This window comes from Athene noctua, chromosome 3 (genome assembly GCF_965140245.1).
Source record: "Athene noctua chromosome 3, bAthNoc1.hap1.1, whole genome shotgun sequence".
NCBI classification, from domain to species: domain Eukaryota; kingdom Metazoa; phylum Chordata; class Aves; order Strigiformes; family Strigidae; genus Athene; species Athene noctua.
Window position 1 is genome coordinate 48,088,940 of NC_134039.1, and position 17,235 is coordinate 48,106,174.

General features: G+C 39.2%; 1 protein-coding gene across 1 annotated transcript in view; it reads right to left on the reverse strand.

Moving 5' to 3' along the window:
- The window catches only part of FRS2 (fibroblast growth factor receptor substrate 2), a 60,083-nt gene that overhangs the window by 19,559 nt on the left and 23,289 nt on the right, over window positions 1-17,235 (reverse strand). The gene's annotated exons all lie outside the window — the stretch shown is intronic.

Consider the following 17,235-nt stretch of genomic DNA (forward strand, 5'->3'; position numbering starts at 1 on the left):
GGCAGCCCCCATTCTCTGTAAAATTGCCAAACAAGCACTTGATGTTTCCTTTGATGCTGCTTCTTAAACTCCAGAGAAGGGCTAAATTCTTAAAAAAAATTACTTCATTATTAGTCCTTCTTATCAGCCTTTCAGGATGTCTATGCAAACTTGTTTGAGACCATTGTAGCTCTACTCATCAATATTGCTGCAATTCTTTGTATTGATCTGCTGTCCTCTGCCTTGCACCTGGATTAAAAGCATGTTGGGAACCCAAAGCACTCTTTTTTTGCATAGTATCAAGTGTAATGTAGTCCCAAACCCATCCCAGGTCCTAGGCATCATGATGATAGTTGCAGAACACTCTTACTGTGAAGGGATTGTGCCAGAGAACAGCAGAAATTCAATACTGGTAAATGCAAAATAATGCACCTAGTGAAGGAGCTCTGTGAGTTAGGAAAGATTGATCAGTCATGTAGCCACACAGTTCAATGAAAACACTAGCTCAATACCTATCATAAAGCAAATGAAACAGAATTGTTCAGAAATAACTAAAAGAGCCAAAACAAAAATACAATTCTATTGTATGAATCCACACTGCACTCACAGATGTAGTAATGTATGCAATTGTGCCTCCTCCTGTCAAAAAAAAAAAGAGTAAAACCAGATATGCTACTTGGACTTCTCAGCCTGCGAAAAGGTATCACAGAGGACAGAATTATAAGTGACACGGAGAAGATACATAAAGCACAACTATTTTCCAAATGCAAGCATTCGGGAGCAGCAGTTAACGTTATCAGCGGGCAGGTTCAAAAAAAAACTACACAAAAGTACTTTTTGCACATGGTATGTAGTTAAACTTAATGATCCACAACATCTTGTGGGAATGAGTTGCAAAAATGTAAAGAATCAGAATGTAACTGGACAAATTCAAGCTCCATGAAGAACTTTCAAACTCGAGGATGTCACATCTGACTCAAAAAGTCTCTAAGCTGCAGATATTTAGAAGGGTCTCAGGGAACGATCATAAAATGCTCCCTTGTACTATTCCCTATATATTTACTATTGGATGTCAGAATTTACTATTTAGTGTCAGAAACAGAATACTGAACAAACCAGTTCTTCAAAGTCTGACTGAAGAAAGCCAGGGGAGGGAAGGAAGGGAAGGGAGGAAGGAAGGGAAGGGAGGAAGGAAGGGAAGGGAGGAAGGAAGGGAAGGGAGGAAGGAAGGGAAGGGAGGAAGGAAGGGAAGGGAGGAAGGAAGGGAAGGGAGGAAGGAAGGGAAGGGAGGAAGGAAGGGAAGGGAGGAAGGAAGGGAAGGGAGGAAGGAAGGGAAGGGAGGAAGGAAGGGAAGGGAGGAAGGAAGGGAAGGGAGGAAGGAAGGGAAGGGAGGAAGGAAGGGAAGGGAGGAAGGAAGGGAAGGGAGGAAGGAAGGGAAGGGAGGAAGGAAGGGAGGGAGGGAGGGAGGGAGGGAGGGAGGGAGGGAGGGAGGGAGGGAGGGAGGGAGGAAGGGAGGGAGGGAGGAAGGGAGGAAAGAAGGGAGGAAGGGAGGAAGGGAGGAAGGGAGGAAGGGAGGAAGGAAGGAAGGAAGGAAGGAAGGAAGGAAGGAAGGAAGGAAGGAAGGAAGGAAGGAAGGAAGGAAGGAAGGAAGGAAGGAAGGAAGGAAGGAAGGAAGGAAGGAAGGAAGGAAGGAAGGAAACTCGTATTTAACTTGAACTAAAACCTAGATTTCACAAAGGTATAGAAGGATAAACTTATTGAACTGCTTGTCAGATATGTATATTTGCATACACATACTAAACAAAGATTCTCTGCTGTGCATAAATGGTATTTAATATCAGGAGCTTGCAGCAAGTCACATATCCTTCCTGTAATTTATCTGCTCTTTAGCCATAAGCTTTCTTGATCTTGGACAAAATTGTACACAGTTGTATTCAAGACCTGCTCCTCTGCAACACACACAGGCTCTAGTTGAGACAGCCCTAACCAATCTAGCTGATGTTAATTAACTATGTTTTTTTGTCAGGTTAGATTTTTCTTGGCTTAGCACACCAAACCAGCTCAGCAGAGAGTCTAGCAAGTGCCAGAGCCAGCTGGGGACAGAATCACAGCCTTAGTTACCTCTGTCCAGTTTTCAGAAAACTTAGGCCCTTCACTAATTACTGGCATTTACTTAGTTTACCAAATTCCCTGCTAAAGTCTTCAGCACAAGAGACAGGAAAGAGAGAACAGAAAGCCTGACACCCCCCATCCCACCCCGGTGAAATCTTACAGGCAGTCATTAGAAAAGTAATAACATTTTAGATTTTCACAGGCGAGCTACACTACTGCAGGTGTGTTTGCACTGGTATTTACCCTGATATTTTTCTAGCAAAGTTTTAAAGCCTTCACATGGTTTGGCTACCTAAAGCAGACTAGCCTATTTCAGTTACCTAAGAATGACTCTTAAGTGATCTAAACAGAGGTTTTAATAGATAAAAGAAAGCACACAAATTTACAGCACCTACTTCTTTTAAATGTAAAGTAGTAACAGAATTCTCCAACCAGTTGTTTCCAATTACAAATTAGCCATTTACTCTGTTTGGGATTTTCTTTAATCTTTCCAGATTGCAAAATATTTACCAAAACCTAAACATACAAAGAGAAGTAGACATTTTCAGTCACAACCCCAAAAAGTTAATCTTTCCAGTTATGTCTACAATGTCAAATTTAGGAGCTGTAATTTCCCATTCATGAAGCATCAGTGGTGGTAGGATGCAGTCATGCAAGGAGGGGGAAGGGTAGGAAGAGTATTTTCTGCTTCTCCCTAATGCATTACTGCACTGCAAGGTAAAAAACCCAGGCAAGACAAACCAGCACGAACACTTATCTAAACCTTGTTAACAGGAGTGAAAGTTAGGAACTGCCATAACTTCAGTAAGATTTATTACTTGGCTTTGTAAAGTAAAACATGTCTCTTTTCCTCATCGACTAAGCAGTGGCAACAAATTATGTTGATCTCTCAAAAGTCAAAGATGACAAGGTAGCAGTGTAAACACAGTAGATACTTTTATTTATTTATTTATTTATATTAAAGTCCCAGTCAAAAACTTGCAGAAATTCTAACATTTGCAATTCTGCAATCTCCCCAAACAATCTGAAAAATGTGTGCGTTCCCCTTGTGTAAGAAAGGCCATATGTACAAGCTGCAACTGAACTCCTTTCACTCGTGATAACTGGTCACCCCTTTAAAGTCAGCTCACTGTTGCAAAGCTGATCTAAAAACTGACATTAACTTAGTTCTGCATGCTCTGGTTGCAGAATCAGACATTAACTTTGGGGGATATTTTCTGTATGCATTAATTCCTAGCACACACTTTTAAAATCAGTGAAGGAAAAACCCCAAACCACAGCATGCCTCGGAAGAGGTAGGGAGAAGCAAGTGTGCCTTGTCTGTAAAGCGATCTTTTTCACATATTCTTTTCAAATGAAAAAGTGGTCTTTCAAACCAACAGTGCTAGATCCTCTCAGACCTACAAGCAGAGAGCAGAAAACATAAGTGCATTAACATAATTTTGAAGTGGTTTATACCAAAAGTTGTAGTTACAAGAAAAAAAAAAAAAAATGACTAGGGCTTTGTCTTCCTTCAGAAATTTTAGTATCTAGAAAGCCAAATTAATACAACAGAGTAACTGGAGAAAGATGTCTGTGTTGTTAGCACTCAGGTCGACAAGCACTTGAACCTATTCATTCACATATTATCAAGCACTTGATAATATTTTGATCACAGATAAGAGATATAAACACACACACTGTCATTTTTGCCTATAACATTCAAAATCACCCAATTTAGAAGACTACATCTACTTTTAAGTTTAAAGTGTCAGCATTGACCATATTCAAAGACTGGTTCTTGTTTAGCAGTTGCTATTAAAAAAAAGGACATAATCCCAATCACTAGAACACTGAACTCCTCTGCACTTTTATTCCTACTCGTATTTAAAATATTTGCTTAAAAAGGTGAAAAGAAGTATTATCAAACCCTCTACATTTAACATCAATTTCTATGGAAACAAAGCAGTTAGGATAAAAAAAACAAACCAACAGAAATGCTGCGAGTTTTGGAGGCATATTAAAATTTCAAACTCATCAACAGATGGATAAATCAAAGTCAGGAGTATTTAACCTTTTTCATTCAATTCTTTAAACAATTCTATTTAGCATAGTAAGTAGAATAATATTTTTTTAATTGTTAATTATTTTTAAAACTTGAAACTGCCTGGCACTTCACATTTCTTCTGTCTTCAATAACAATGCAAGGATGTAACCCTCATAGTTTAAACTCTGACACTTCCTAAAATACGTTTCTCTAAATATGTTCCATAACCATTGTAAAGCATTAACCATGGTTTACCTAAGCTTGAAACAAGTTAGCCAGCTGTGTTTTAGAGCAACACTGAAATTAATCATTACAATTCAGTAAGCTCAAAAATTAATTCCATTTAAGATTTTTTTCAGCTGCATCAACGCTATAATACTTGAACTATGGTACTGGGTTCTTATAGCTGTTCACTATCAAAGAACAAACAAACAAATTATATTCCATTTGAAGTTTAACAAGCTCTTAAAATACAAATTATATGAATGTTTTCAACACCTGCTTCTTCCTTAACTTCCTAATTAATACACAGATCAGTGAAATAAACAAAAACAAAAAAAGGAAATTTGTTGTACTTGACAGCTTCAGGAGAAATCCTTAAGTTTTTGAAAGGGAAAAATCCAGTATTTGAGAGGACAATAGAGGGAACAGACAATGTAATCGTCAACATTGGTACCAAGCCTAGGAAGGTTTCAGTATCATAGCTGCCTTCTGTGAAATAAATTCAAGTTATTGCCTAGGGGACAGACAGAATGACAAATATTTATTTATTTTTAAAAAACAAGTTCTTGAATACTTTCAAATTTACTTTTTCAAATTGTGATTATAACTGCAGAGTTTTGTTTGCTAACTCTTTTCAATTTAGTATTACCTGATCACAATAGTGAAGAAGCAAAAGATTAATTTTTTTCCTCCACATTTTGGGTTCTCTTTGGCCTTTAAAAATTAAATGTTCTTTGGGAACATGAGACACATGTATAAAAAGATAAAAGTTACTTAAAAAAAATATTCTGCTGAAACCAATGTTTGTGGGAATAAGAAAATCTAGAAGCGGCTAGCACATTTTCTTCCTGAGTTCTTAGAACTTCAAAAGAATGGACTCTACAAACTATTTCAAATTCAGATTGTGCTATGTTTCAATTTACATGTGCCTTGTAAAAGAAACTGCAACCAAAGGAAACATTAACTTATACATGAGCTTCCATCCTAGGGTCATCAATGCTGGGCACTTTTCATCATGAAGCATTCTTATCTGAAGAACAACTGTCAATAGACCACACTTCACGTTTACTGGATGACCTACAAAAATGGTATCTTTCACAGAAACTGTGACCTTGCAGACAATAACCTGTGTAAAGTAGAACATGTTTGGGTAAGAGCCAAACGTTTTCTTTCTGTTTGACGGCTGTAACAGCAGTAAGGTCCAGACCTAGGAAAACCAGACAGCCCTTGAGAAGCTTTCCTGAAGCCTTTACAACTGCCTTGTTGTGGACCTACTATATGCAGGAACAGTCGCATTTTCCTGTGACATAACTGAATCTCCCTGCATGAACTGTATCACAGACAAGCTATGAGCAGGTTTTTTTTCTTGATGCCCACTGTATGAGCCCATTTGAAATGGGAGAGCTTGAGGGCATGTGCCCTTAGCTTCCTGTCAAGTAAGAGGATGTAGCCTCAAACTACAGAAGCAAGTGGGAGGCAACAAAATAATTTTTCTTCTCAAAAGCCTAGAAAGTCTCCACTAAGAGACATGAAGTCTGTTGTCATTGCACCTTAAAAGTAGAATTAGCTCTCCACAAAGGATCATCCCAAACCCAGAAAGGGCTCTTTCTCCTGATAACTTGGAGTTCAGGAATTATCAGAACGGGTGCCAGTGGCAAATTATTTATATCTACATAAAAATATGCACAAATTGCTCTGTATTAAGTAAAACTCACCCCGACCCTTCTTCCAAGTATATGAATGTTGTCACCTCTTATAAAACTCCTTAAAACAAAACATTATTCTTCTCAAAACTATTACTTAGGATAGCTAACACTTAAAATACTTTGTGCAGGAACAGACCCATCATATTTCTAGATTTTGCTTCCTGCAGACTTTTTTTTTCCTACCTCATCTGGAGTTAAAAAAAAAAATAAATAAATTATTTTGCATGGAAAGGTGCAAAGAAAAACCCAAGGAACATGAAAGAAAAGTTTTTAAGTGTGATGCCAGATTCATCCTGTATTTTAGATCGCTAACCTGAATGCTGTCAATTAATGCCTTTGCCCCAGAGAGACTGAACTCTTTCCATTTAGTGTGTAAGAAACATTCCAAATTTTGGTTTTCTAAATTGCATTTGAACTAGCACTAGTAGGCATCACAAGTGATTTGCTAGGCAACTGAATACACTGAAATGGGAAAAACTAACTCTGATAATTTCCTCTCAAAGTTCAAAATTCATGGTCCCCAAGTGTTTCGATGTTTACATTTATACATGGATTCAGACCAGAAGCATCCACAATTCAGAGCGGGTTATTACAGTGACCATCAGTATACCTGCCCAGCACGTGCTGCAAAACTAATCTCACGTGACAGAATACTGGGCGAGAGGGGTTACCTATTCATAACAAGAAATCTAATTTAATTACAGTTGGATGAATGGCTTCATATAAGAACGTTACAGTGTCTTAACATGGATTTATTTTAGAACAGAAGTTATTTTTAATCTTTTTTTATGGCTTTCAGTATATGGAAACAAAATCACTGTCAAACATTTATAGATAAAAACCACTCTGCAACTTTTTATATCTCTCCCTACCCCTCATTTTTCCCTTATAAACTTTTTACAGAATGATACTAAATATAAATAGATTTATTTCAGATTTGACATCCTTCATGTTTCCTCATTTAAATCCTTGCATACCGTGTTAAATATTGCTAGATATTTGATTATAACTGGTGTATTTAGATTTAACAGTGAATTTTCACCCTGCAAAAATATAAACAGCAAGGATGGGATGCCATTTATAAAGCAGCCTATTTTTTCAGATCCTTCATGAAGAATACTAAGGACATAATACGTCAAAGGGAAAATATGCTTTAAGAAATACTGCATGAGTTGTAGATTAAATCCTTTATTTAAAAATTCACCCCAAACAATGGAAAATTTGCATTACCTTTACCAGCCCGAAATCTTCTTATGACAGAACCTGAAGCTTACATGCTAGCTTTCGAAGGAATCAAGTAACTCCACTCAATTTGTTTTCTGTTTACTTTATGATGAGCCACACAGCACAGAACCTGCCCCTCCCTGAAGCTCATTCCAGTATATCTTTCTCCTCTTTTAAACTCTCACTACTGGAAATACTTGAAGAAAGCACACTTGAAGAATACTTGAAGTACAGCCAAATCCCTACGGATACATTATGATAATTTTCTCAGCTCAGAGTTTTTGAGCACTGTTGATGCTAATGATTATTCTACAGCATGGAATAATTTCACCTGGATACTGTTACCTCAGAGATTAAATGCAAACTGAGAATATAAATCTGAGCATTTCAGATTATACACAGACAATTTCTAAGTAACTTATTACATCCTCTGCTCATTAATCAGAGTTGTCACTACAGCAAAGCAGCTTTTTTTTTTTTCCCCCCAAAAAACAAGTTTTGGATGAAAGTGGAAGACCTACAGGCATTGAGACCGCAAACAGACTAATAAACAGAGGAACCAACTTACCACATAGGAGAAATGTTACTGAGTAATATAATGATTGTTTTATTGCCATCTTATTCCTTCCACAAGATAGGTGAAGCAGGCTGAAATGGTACTCGAATCAGTCCTATGAGTTTTGCTGGTAGCCGAATACTGCTCATCTCATAACTGGCTAATACAAAAGATTAAATGGATAACCAATTTATCTGATGTGGCAAATCCTGTGTCTTCAGTGCTGTGATGTAATCCATGGTGGCAAATTCTATATGATTTAAGAATCCTGCTATCCTACTCAGTACTTAAAATAGCCCATACTTAGACCTTCTATTTATTTTGGCTAGCATATCTTCACTACTGTGAAGCCAAGTTCTTGCAATTGGAAAACAAAACTTAGGTTTATGGAACATGGGACTCCCGCGTACCAGACCGCACATGCACATAAGAGATGTAGCACCAAAATAAAGCATTTGCCTTGAACTAGTAATTACTGAGTGTGGTCAGCTCCAAGAGCCTTATTCCCCCAATGGTCACAAAAAAGGCTTCTTCACTTTATAATTATTTGGGAAAAAAAATTAAGGATTTCTGTACATCAGCAAAGACTGAGTAATTTGCTTTACTGTTTGGAGACAGAACAGACGTAAGAGGTGCCAGAGCTGGAATGTTCTCCCATGGAAACAGCAGTTTAAAGCGTTCAGCAGAAAAGGAAGAAACCCCTGTGAAATACAGCGAAAAGAGCACGAAATGCTCTCCTTGCCTGCCCATGCATGCTGTCATCCTTCAAATCAACTTCTCTTCTTTCGGGTGTCCTGGAAGGCCCTTGCCTTGTACAGTCTGACAAACAATGACATAACAACAATTCAGCCCAAACAATAAACACATTTTGGGGAGAAAGCATCTTAACAGTAAAGCAAGCTGAACTAAGGCCAGATATAACCCTTGCCCTTCATCCACTTGGCAACAATTATTAAGAAAATTAATATTGAAGGTGCCTAAGTACTAGAAGGATGAAAAAAGCAGCAGTGCTAACAAACCATAACAGAGTTAAAAACTACAATGAAGGAGATCCAAGAAGAAACTAAACATGCTGAGAAAGAGTTTGGTGCCGCTGGCTGCAATTATGGAAAACAAACTATGAATGGTAGAGGTGAAGTTGCAGAATCTAATTTATAACTTTGCTTACACTAACAGGTGGAGTTTCACCTCAACATTTTTATTAAATGAGCATGCTGTCAGACATGATTAAAATACAGTAATAAACGTATGCTCCTTTTCTCTCTTTAGCCCTTTCCAAAGGTAAAAAAACAAGAACAAAAAACAAAACTGGCATAACCCAAGCTAAATTGTAAAGCCTTCTGGCTCCTATGAAAACAAAATTATTGTAACCACACACAAGCTTCAGCACACAAGCTTGCCATTTCAGCACACTGCTCTCAGAGTCCTCTTTGAACAGGAGGCGAGGAGGCTGATGCAGGACTGTACTGGGAACTCGCCCTCTCAGCAGCATTCCTCCACCAGCACCTCCTGCTGCTGCCAACTGCCTGCTCCTCAGACTCACAGGTGGCTTTTCTTTTCTTACTCCTCCTTTTTAACACCCAGATCCTCACAACTCAATCTGTTTTGCTGTACATATTTCAGTGTAATTGGATTCAAAGTGATCATCAACTTTTTACTTCTCCCCCTCACCCACCCCACCTTCATGCTATATAAAAATACCCAATACCATTTAAAGAAGAGAAACAAAACCATAAAGAAAAGCAAGTTAGGAGCCTTGTTGGTTTGTTTAAATTCAGGACTGCCAACTGATCTTGAAGTTATTATGCAAATTTTGAAATAGCATTAAATTAATTCTCTACAGTTCTTAAGAGTGATCATTCTAGCAAAATGCTCAATATTAGGTTAGTTAAACATTTGTTGGAACACTGCTCATCAGTAATTCCTTAAAAAACCATGCTCATTTTGACAGAAAAGCTCTTATATTCACCACAATTACAGTAGAACTGAAGATAAAAGACCAAGTCAAACAGCCGAGTTAGGCAGAGAGAACCGCAGCAGGCAGCAGTTGTGCTAACCCTTAAATAGTTCATGACGTTTAAGACTGATTTATGTGATACTGATCCTACACCTCTCCACTTTGCTCTAGCATGACATTTGAAGACCCGCATTCCCTTACCCTGCAGTATGGATCCCCATATTTTGGCTTATCCCAATGAGATATAAAAGGTAATCATATATTTCATCCAGGTACTAGGTTGATACAGCTGTTCTATTCAATAGGTGCATCCATATAGACACATGGCATTAAACAGAGTTTCAAATCTTCACCTCAGCACATTTTGAAAACTCTAGGTCTTTAATGAACATGCATCTTGAACAGGAGCACACAAGCTGTTTGCTCCACCATCCCAAATAATCCTTCTGAGTATGTGGGACAACGTTCCTTGTTCTATTTTTTAATCGCTCTCCAAAAACCGATCCTCTTACTCTATAAACTTCCAGAGAAACAAGTCTTGTATTTTACTTGGTATCATTTTTAAAACAACCTACACACATGCAAATATTTTTCAATTTCTTACTAAAACAATTTCTCCAGATCCACACCACCATACTGTTTTCTGTGAATATCTGCCAGATTAACTACATCCTTTTAAAAGAAACAGCCGAACATCAAACTCAAAACTGCAACATTAGGTTAAACAAGCACTACTACTAAATTATTTTATTCTTAGAAATTCTGAAAGTCTTTAAAATAAAGTCCTCTGAGAAGCAGCATATACAAAAAGCATCATTTTTACACAACAAGAAAAAGCAGAAACAGGACTGAAGTTTTAAGCATCACTGCTATGGAAACACTTTTTGGATATAAGATCAAGGAGAAAAGCAAGGAGATGGGAAAATAAAGTAGAAGGCTACAACAATTAAGTCAAGTAATGGGGCCTAAGAGGAAGAGAGAATCTAGCTTAATTCTTGAAAAGGATGCCTGGCTTGAAACTGTTTAAATAGTGAGTCAGCTCTCCAATATTTAACCACAAATGCCTCCTAAAACTTGAGGCCCACAGCTCTTGCCAAGTCTTCAAAGCCAGCAAAGTGCCAAATTTTGTAATTAAGTAAATAGCAGTGAGTTTATATTTTGTAATATTTTAATCTCTGAAATAGTGTTCATTCAAATGTTTCAGGAAAGGCTAAGTTTTGCTTTCATGTGTTTGACATGTTTTGCACACAGTCTTCTAAAATATCAATGGAAACACCACTGAAAAGCTGTACTGGATTTGAATGGCAAGGTTTTGGTACCAAGAGGGGCTACAGAGGTGGTTTCCTTGAGAAACTTCTAGAAGCTTCCTTTATGTCCAGAGCCAATGCCAGCCAGCTCCAAGAGGGACCCACCACTGGCCAAGGTTGAGCCCATCAGCAATGGGGTTGCACCTCTGGGATAAGAATTTAAGTATTTAGGTATTTAAGTATTTAAGAAGGAGGAAAAGTTGCTGCATAGCAGCAATTGCAGCTGGAAGAGAGGAGTGAGAATATGTGAGAGCGGTAACTGTGCAGACACCAAGGTCAGTGAAGAAGGAGGGGCAGGAGGTGCTCCAGGTGCCAGAGCAGAGATCCCCCTGCAGCCTGTGTTGATGACCCCGGTGAGGCAGCTGTGCCCCTGCAGCCCATGGAGGTCCACAGTGGAGCAGAGATCCCCCTGCAGCCCGGGGAGGACCCCACGGTGGAGCAGGTGGATGCCCACAGGAGGCTGTGACCCTGTGGGAAGCCTGTGCTGGAGCAGGCTCCTGGCAGGACCTGTGGCTCTGAAGAGAGGAGCCCACGCTGGAGCAGGTTTGCTGGCAGGAACTGTGACCCTGTGGGGGACCCACGCTGGAGCAGTCTGTGCCTGAAGGACTGCACCCTGTGGGAGGGACCCACGCTGGAGCAGTTCATGAAGGACTGCAGCCTGTGGGAAGCACTCACACTGGAGAAGTTTGTGGAGGACTGTCTCCTGTGGGAGGGACCCCACACTGGAGCAGAGAAGAGTTCAAGGAGTCCTTCCCCAGAGGAGGAACAGCAGAGACAACAGGTGATGAACTGACCGCAACCCCAACTTCACATCCCCCTGTGTCACTGGCAGGGAAGAGGTAGAGAAAACAGGAGTAAAGTTGAGCCCAGAAGAGGGAAGGGGGGGAGGAGGTGTTTTAAGATTTAGTTTTATTCCTCACTATCCTACTCTGATTTGATTGGTGATAAATTAAACTAATTTCCCCAAGTCGAGTCTGGTTTGCCCATGACAGTAATTGGTGAGTGATCTCTCCCTGTCTTTATCTCAACCCATGAGCCTTTTGTTGTTATTTTCTCTCCTCTGCCCAGTTGGGGGGGGGGGGGGGGGGAACTGATAGAACAGCTTTAGTGGGCATCTGGCATCCAGTCAGGGTCTACCACAACAAAAACTTGCAAGGCCTTTCTTACCAAAATGTTAAGCAGATTCAGTAAGATGTTATCAAAACCAAGACCACATCACTATGTTTTATTAAAAAAAAATAAGTAAATACATTTTCATTATGTGCTCTTCATATATCCATTGGTTCTTCTTTCACTATCAGCAAGTTCTTAGCACTTGGATACAAGGAACCTGGCCTTACCTGAACATCTAGCTTTTATACATGATATTTGTTTCTTGGAAAACTGACAACCCCATCCTCCCAAGGCATCATTAAATTTGGGTTCTTTTAGAAATAGTTCCTCCTCTGTATTTTATCATTTCTCCTTTTACTGCACAGAACTCTTTTTGTCACATTTGAAAGACTCTAATTTTCTTAGATCTGTTTACATGCCCCCTTCATGTGTTTCTTGTACATTTTTTCTTCCCACTTTAAAGTCTAATAATCATTTAACTTTACCTCCCCTGTGACCCCAATTCATTGTTTAAAAGGGAAAGATTAACAATATCCAGTTATTCCTCTAAATCAAATCTATGTAGACTCTTCACTGGTAGCTGATGAGAAGTAAGATCTTAAGGTACCTTTTGTCACCACTGAACTGCATCTACCAAAAAGCAGGTTTAGGTTATAATTTTTATCTTTGCATGTGCAATGAAAGAGCATAAGCACATTTAATGTGGCTGATTTGTTAAACCATTGTAACTTAACTATGTAGATGCCTGCCCGTGCTTTGGGCTACACCAACTGATTAAAATTCTGATTATTAGGATCTGTCCAGCAGATTTAAGTACCCAAGTATAATCATATTTGTGCATCCAAGCAATCATTTTCTTCTTGTCAATGCTGAGTCTCATACAGTCAGCTTCTATGCAATTAAGTAACTACATCATCTTTAGTTTTGAGTACTCCTTTGTTAGTGATTTAACACACTCCCCATTAGTCTAGCTGATCCATGCCCTAAAAAGTATTTTCCTATTTGAGGTGGAAGTTACCAAACTGTAGCTTGATCTACTTGTACAGTGGAGAGCAAAGTTCCATTAAAAGAAAAATCTTTATTCTTAGTCCTTTAGAACTAACGCAGCTAAAGGTCTGTTTTCTTGGATTATATTTCCATTTTTTTAAAAAAAGCTCCTTTTTGGGTCTTATAAAGTGTTTCCTTCTTCAACACTAGTGAAACACTACAGGAATTTCTGTAGCTACCTAGATCTCTCAATGCAGAGCCCTACAAGGCTTCATCTCTCAATGCAGAGCCCTACAAGGCTTCATCTCTCAATGCAGAGCCCTACAAGGCTTCATCTCTCAATGCAGAGCCCTACAAGGCTTCATCTCTCAATGCAGAGCCCTACAAGGCTTCATCTCTCAATGCAGAGCCCTACAAGGCTTCATCTCTCAATGCAGAGCCCTACAAGGCTTCATCTCTCAATGCAGAGCCCTACAAGGCTTCATCTCTCAATGCAGAGCCCTACAAGGCTTTATTCTCTTGGATGACTAGTATACCACATTAGACAACTGCTGTCCAATGTTAACATCATGCAGCATTTTCCTTTAGCAAAGAATAAATATATTTTCCACAAAACCCATAATATAAATCTCTTCCTAATTGCATAAATCTCTTCCTAATATTGTAAAGATCTGCAAAAGCAATAAGATAAGGACAGTCAACATGAATGGAAACATGGGTGTTTGTGTGTGTGTATGTGTGTGTCAGTGTCTACACACCAGAACACACAGCAGAACAAAGGTCAAAGCTTAGTTGCCCTGGTAAGGAAGAACCGTTCCCAGCACAGTGCTCCCAGCAGTAAGGCCTGTTCTCTGATCAGACCACAGCACAGACCACTTGCCAGTGGAAGAGCCTGCAGCCTAATACAAGGAGGAGAGCACTGAGTTTGCATCATACTGCATATAATGCTCCTTTTCCTGTTAGTGCATCCTCAAAACAGACTGTTGACACATACTAAAACATATATTTAAAAAACAAACAAAACACAAACCAGACAATGAACAGCTGCCCCTCCTAAGATTTATGGAAGCTGAAGATTGAAACAACACCACAACATCTGGTAATGGTTAAAAGATATAAAAGATCATCCAAAAATCAGCTTGGCATCACTAGTCAATAAGGAGCCCAGAGATGCCATGAGGATTTGACAGCTTTTTTCTTGTCCTGTGTCACTCACAAGGGATCCTGGCTAAAACACTTGGGCACGAGTTCTGCTCCTTGTTGAGTAAATAGGCACAAGAGTGCAAGCAAATGAAACCTGTCATACAATGAGTGTCAAGTAACTTAGAAATCAGAGAAACGCACAACACCTCGCCCTATGGAGGATCTTGCGCTGGATTTTGTTATACCATTCGTCCTAAAAAGATAAACTAATTTTACCTCTAGTTAGTATTGTAAAATAATTGTCACAGAACCACTGGTTTCATTATAAAATTAGCTCCAGTGACCATTTGCTCTCTTTGACTTTTCAAAATAATGGATTGTAATGTGAGAATGCACACATGGCTTGCAAACTCAGCCACATTTTAAAATTCCTCAATACCATCAGTTGTGGACCTCAAGATTTGCTACTATTTACAGAATTATTTTTTTCCCAGGACACCTTTCTAAATTTTTATTTCCAACTGTATCTTTATTATCTGGAAGAGTATGGTCTGGGGTGAGATGACCTGAGATGGTGGGAAATGAAAAAAAATCTGGTTTTATTCTTCTTTTTGTAAGACTTAACGCTTCCCAAGACATTACTGAAGCCTCTTCTCAGGCATTTTACTATCCCAAATTTGTAGTTTGAAAGATTGTACAGTGAAGGTGCTTATTTTGAAGAAGTTTACAATAAAATGAAGACTTCCTCACCAAAGAAGTAATATATATTTTTATTTAAACAAGTCCTTCCATAAGATTCCTTCCATTAACAAGTTTGACTAGGTGTCCTTCAGCAAATAATTTATGTGGAATGTTTTCAGGATTAAACTGTCAATTTTGTGTGTCACATGACATTTATATGACACAGAAAAGTAATATTCACCGTATTGTGCTGAAATTATCACCTGTTATCTCAAGTGGCAGATAATCTTTAAGGATAAAAAAAAATAACGGTTCTGGATTCTTGTCCTGATAACATATGCATGTTCTCTAATCAACAATGATGCCTGAATATGTGCAGCACATGTTCTCACACAGCAATCATATCCAAGGTTGGGATTCATAAGCACATATAAAGACTCAGCTGTAATTCTCTCTGAATGAGCAAAAGTGACATAACTCAGTTAAAAAAAAAAACAAACAAACAAAAAAACAACAACAAACAAACAAAACCCAAACCAAAAGCCAAACCAAAACCTAAATGAAAGTGCACTGAATTTTCCTGGTGCTGGGACAGTAGCCTTAACTTTCAGCCTCAAACAAACCTCATACCTCCACCCCTCCTTGGCTATGGGGAATTCCAAGTACTGTATAGTGTCAAATTGTTACCTGAAATACTGTAGCCCTCAAAGTCTTCGTATAGATTTTTTGTTTCTCTACTGCATTCAGTAATCTCTACACATGACTTCACACTGACTTTATGTTTCTGTATTATTTTGTGAGTGAATCTTTTGTGCTGTAAACTTCTGCAGCTTCTAGATATTAAGAATGAGGTTGATGTAGTTTAAAATACCACACTAAAACTTCAAACACTCTTGCAGATTGAAAACAAGCTGATTTGGTTTATAGCTAGCATGGACAAGCATGTCTTTGCCCATCCATTTGGCTAGCATCTGATGGCTATATTGAATGCCCATTTTCTCTCATGAAGAATTAATTCTAGAGACTGCTGAAGATGCCAAGACTTTATTATTATTACAAGCCATGACCACGTCAAAGCAGCACCCATAGCACCCTTTGAAAATGGTATCAGTTCCACAACAAGGTCTTGTCTTTATTTGGGACTGAAGGCTCCAAAGTTTACTCTCCAGAGCTACAAAATTATTTTTTTTCTGATGAACTTCCATAGTGGAAAACACATACGTTGAAGGTGGGGGGACACACCAATCAACATGTGTGCTCCTAGGGTAGACTACATTAATTCTTCGTATTACACTCTCTTTCATCAATAACACTACCCAAACAGATCACACTCCTGTTATTCTGTGCCAGCTGTGCTATTTAACGGATATTGAAGTGGTACCACTTGGTAAAGTACATTAGCTTAAAAGGTACAAACAGTAGCTCTTCTGTTACATTTTTTATTATTAAACTTCAAAAAGGCCTTGCAAACAAGACCAAAATAAATGTACTACTGATGCTCTGAAAGCACTGCAAACCTCCACGGGAGTTGCCAGTTCTGAAGTATTCTTGACGTTAACTGCTTTATTGGCTAAGGCAGACAAGTTGTCTCCTTTATGAAGGGTCCCTATTCATATGCCAGTCACCACATCTCCTAAACCAGCATTCCTCAAACTGAAGTCCACAAGCTCAAGGCTCATTTACCTTCCCATCCCTCCTCCTCTTCCCTTCAGTTCGAGCAGCATTTTGCAGGAGGCAATGGAGAATTGCAAGGGTGCCAAGAGAGCAGAGGGGAGAGGTGATTGCCGAAACCAGGCAGCGGTAATGCAGCAGTGTGTGGACGAGCAGTGCTAGCAGGGAGGCTGTGCAGAGAGCAAGAGCAGGACAGCAGAGCTTCTTAGAAATACATGCAGCCACCCTTCAGGAGGTCACACTCTTGCTGTCCCGAGGCTACGCAACAACACAAGTCAGAGGTACAGCTTGTGCTCTCCTGCTGCTCCTGGCCACAGGTGAGCTCTGGTTCTCATCAGTCCCCATGGTGAGGTGCTTCATGTAGCAAGGCCAGCAGAAACTATACTTTTGGAAGGTTATGTTTCAGCCAGTTTATCTTCCTGAGCTGCCTCCCTACTAGCTTAGTGACAAAATTGGCACAACCAAGAGAAGGCAGGGATGCGCAGGGGGGAGCAAGAATAGAGTTAGCTGTGTGATTAGCTCAGCTAGGACTTCAATCCATACCCAGATCA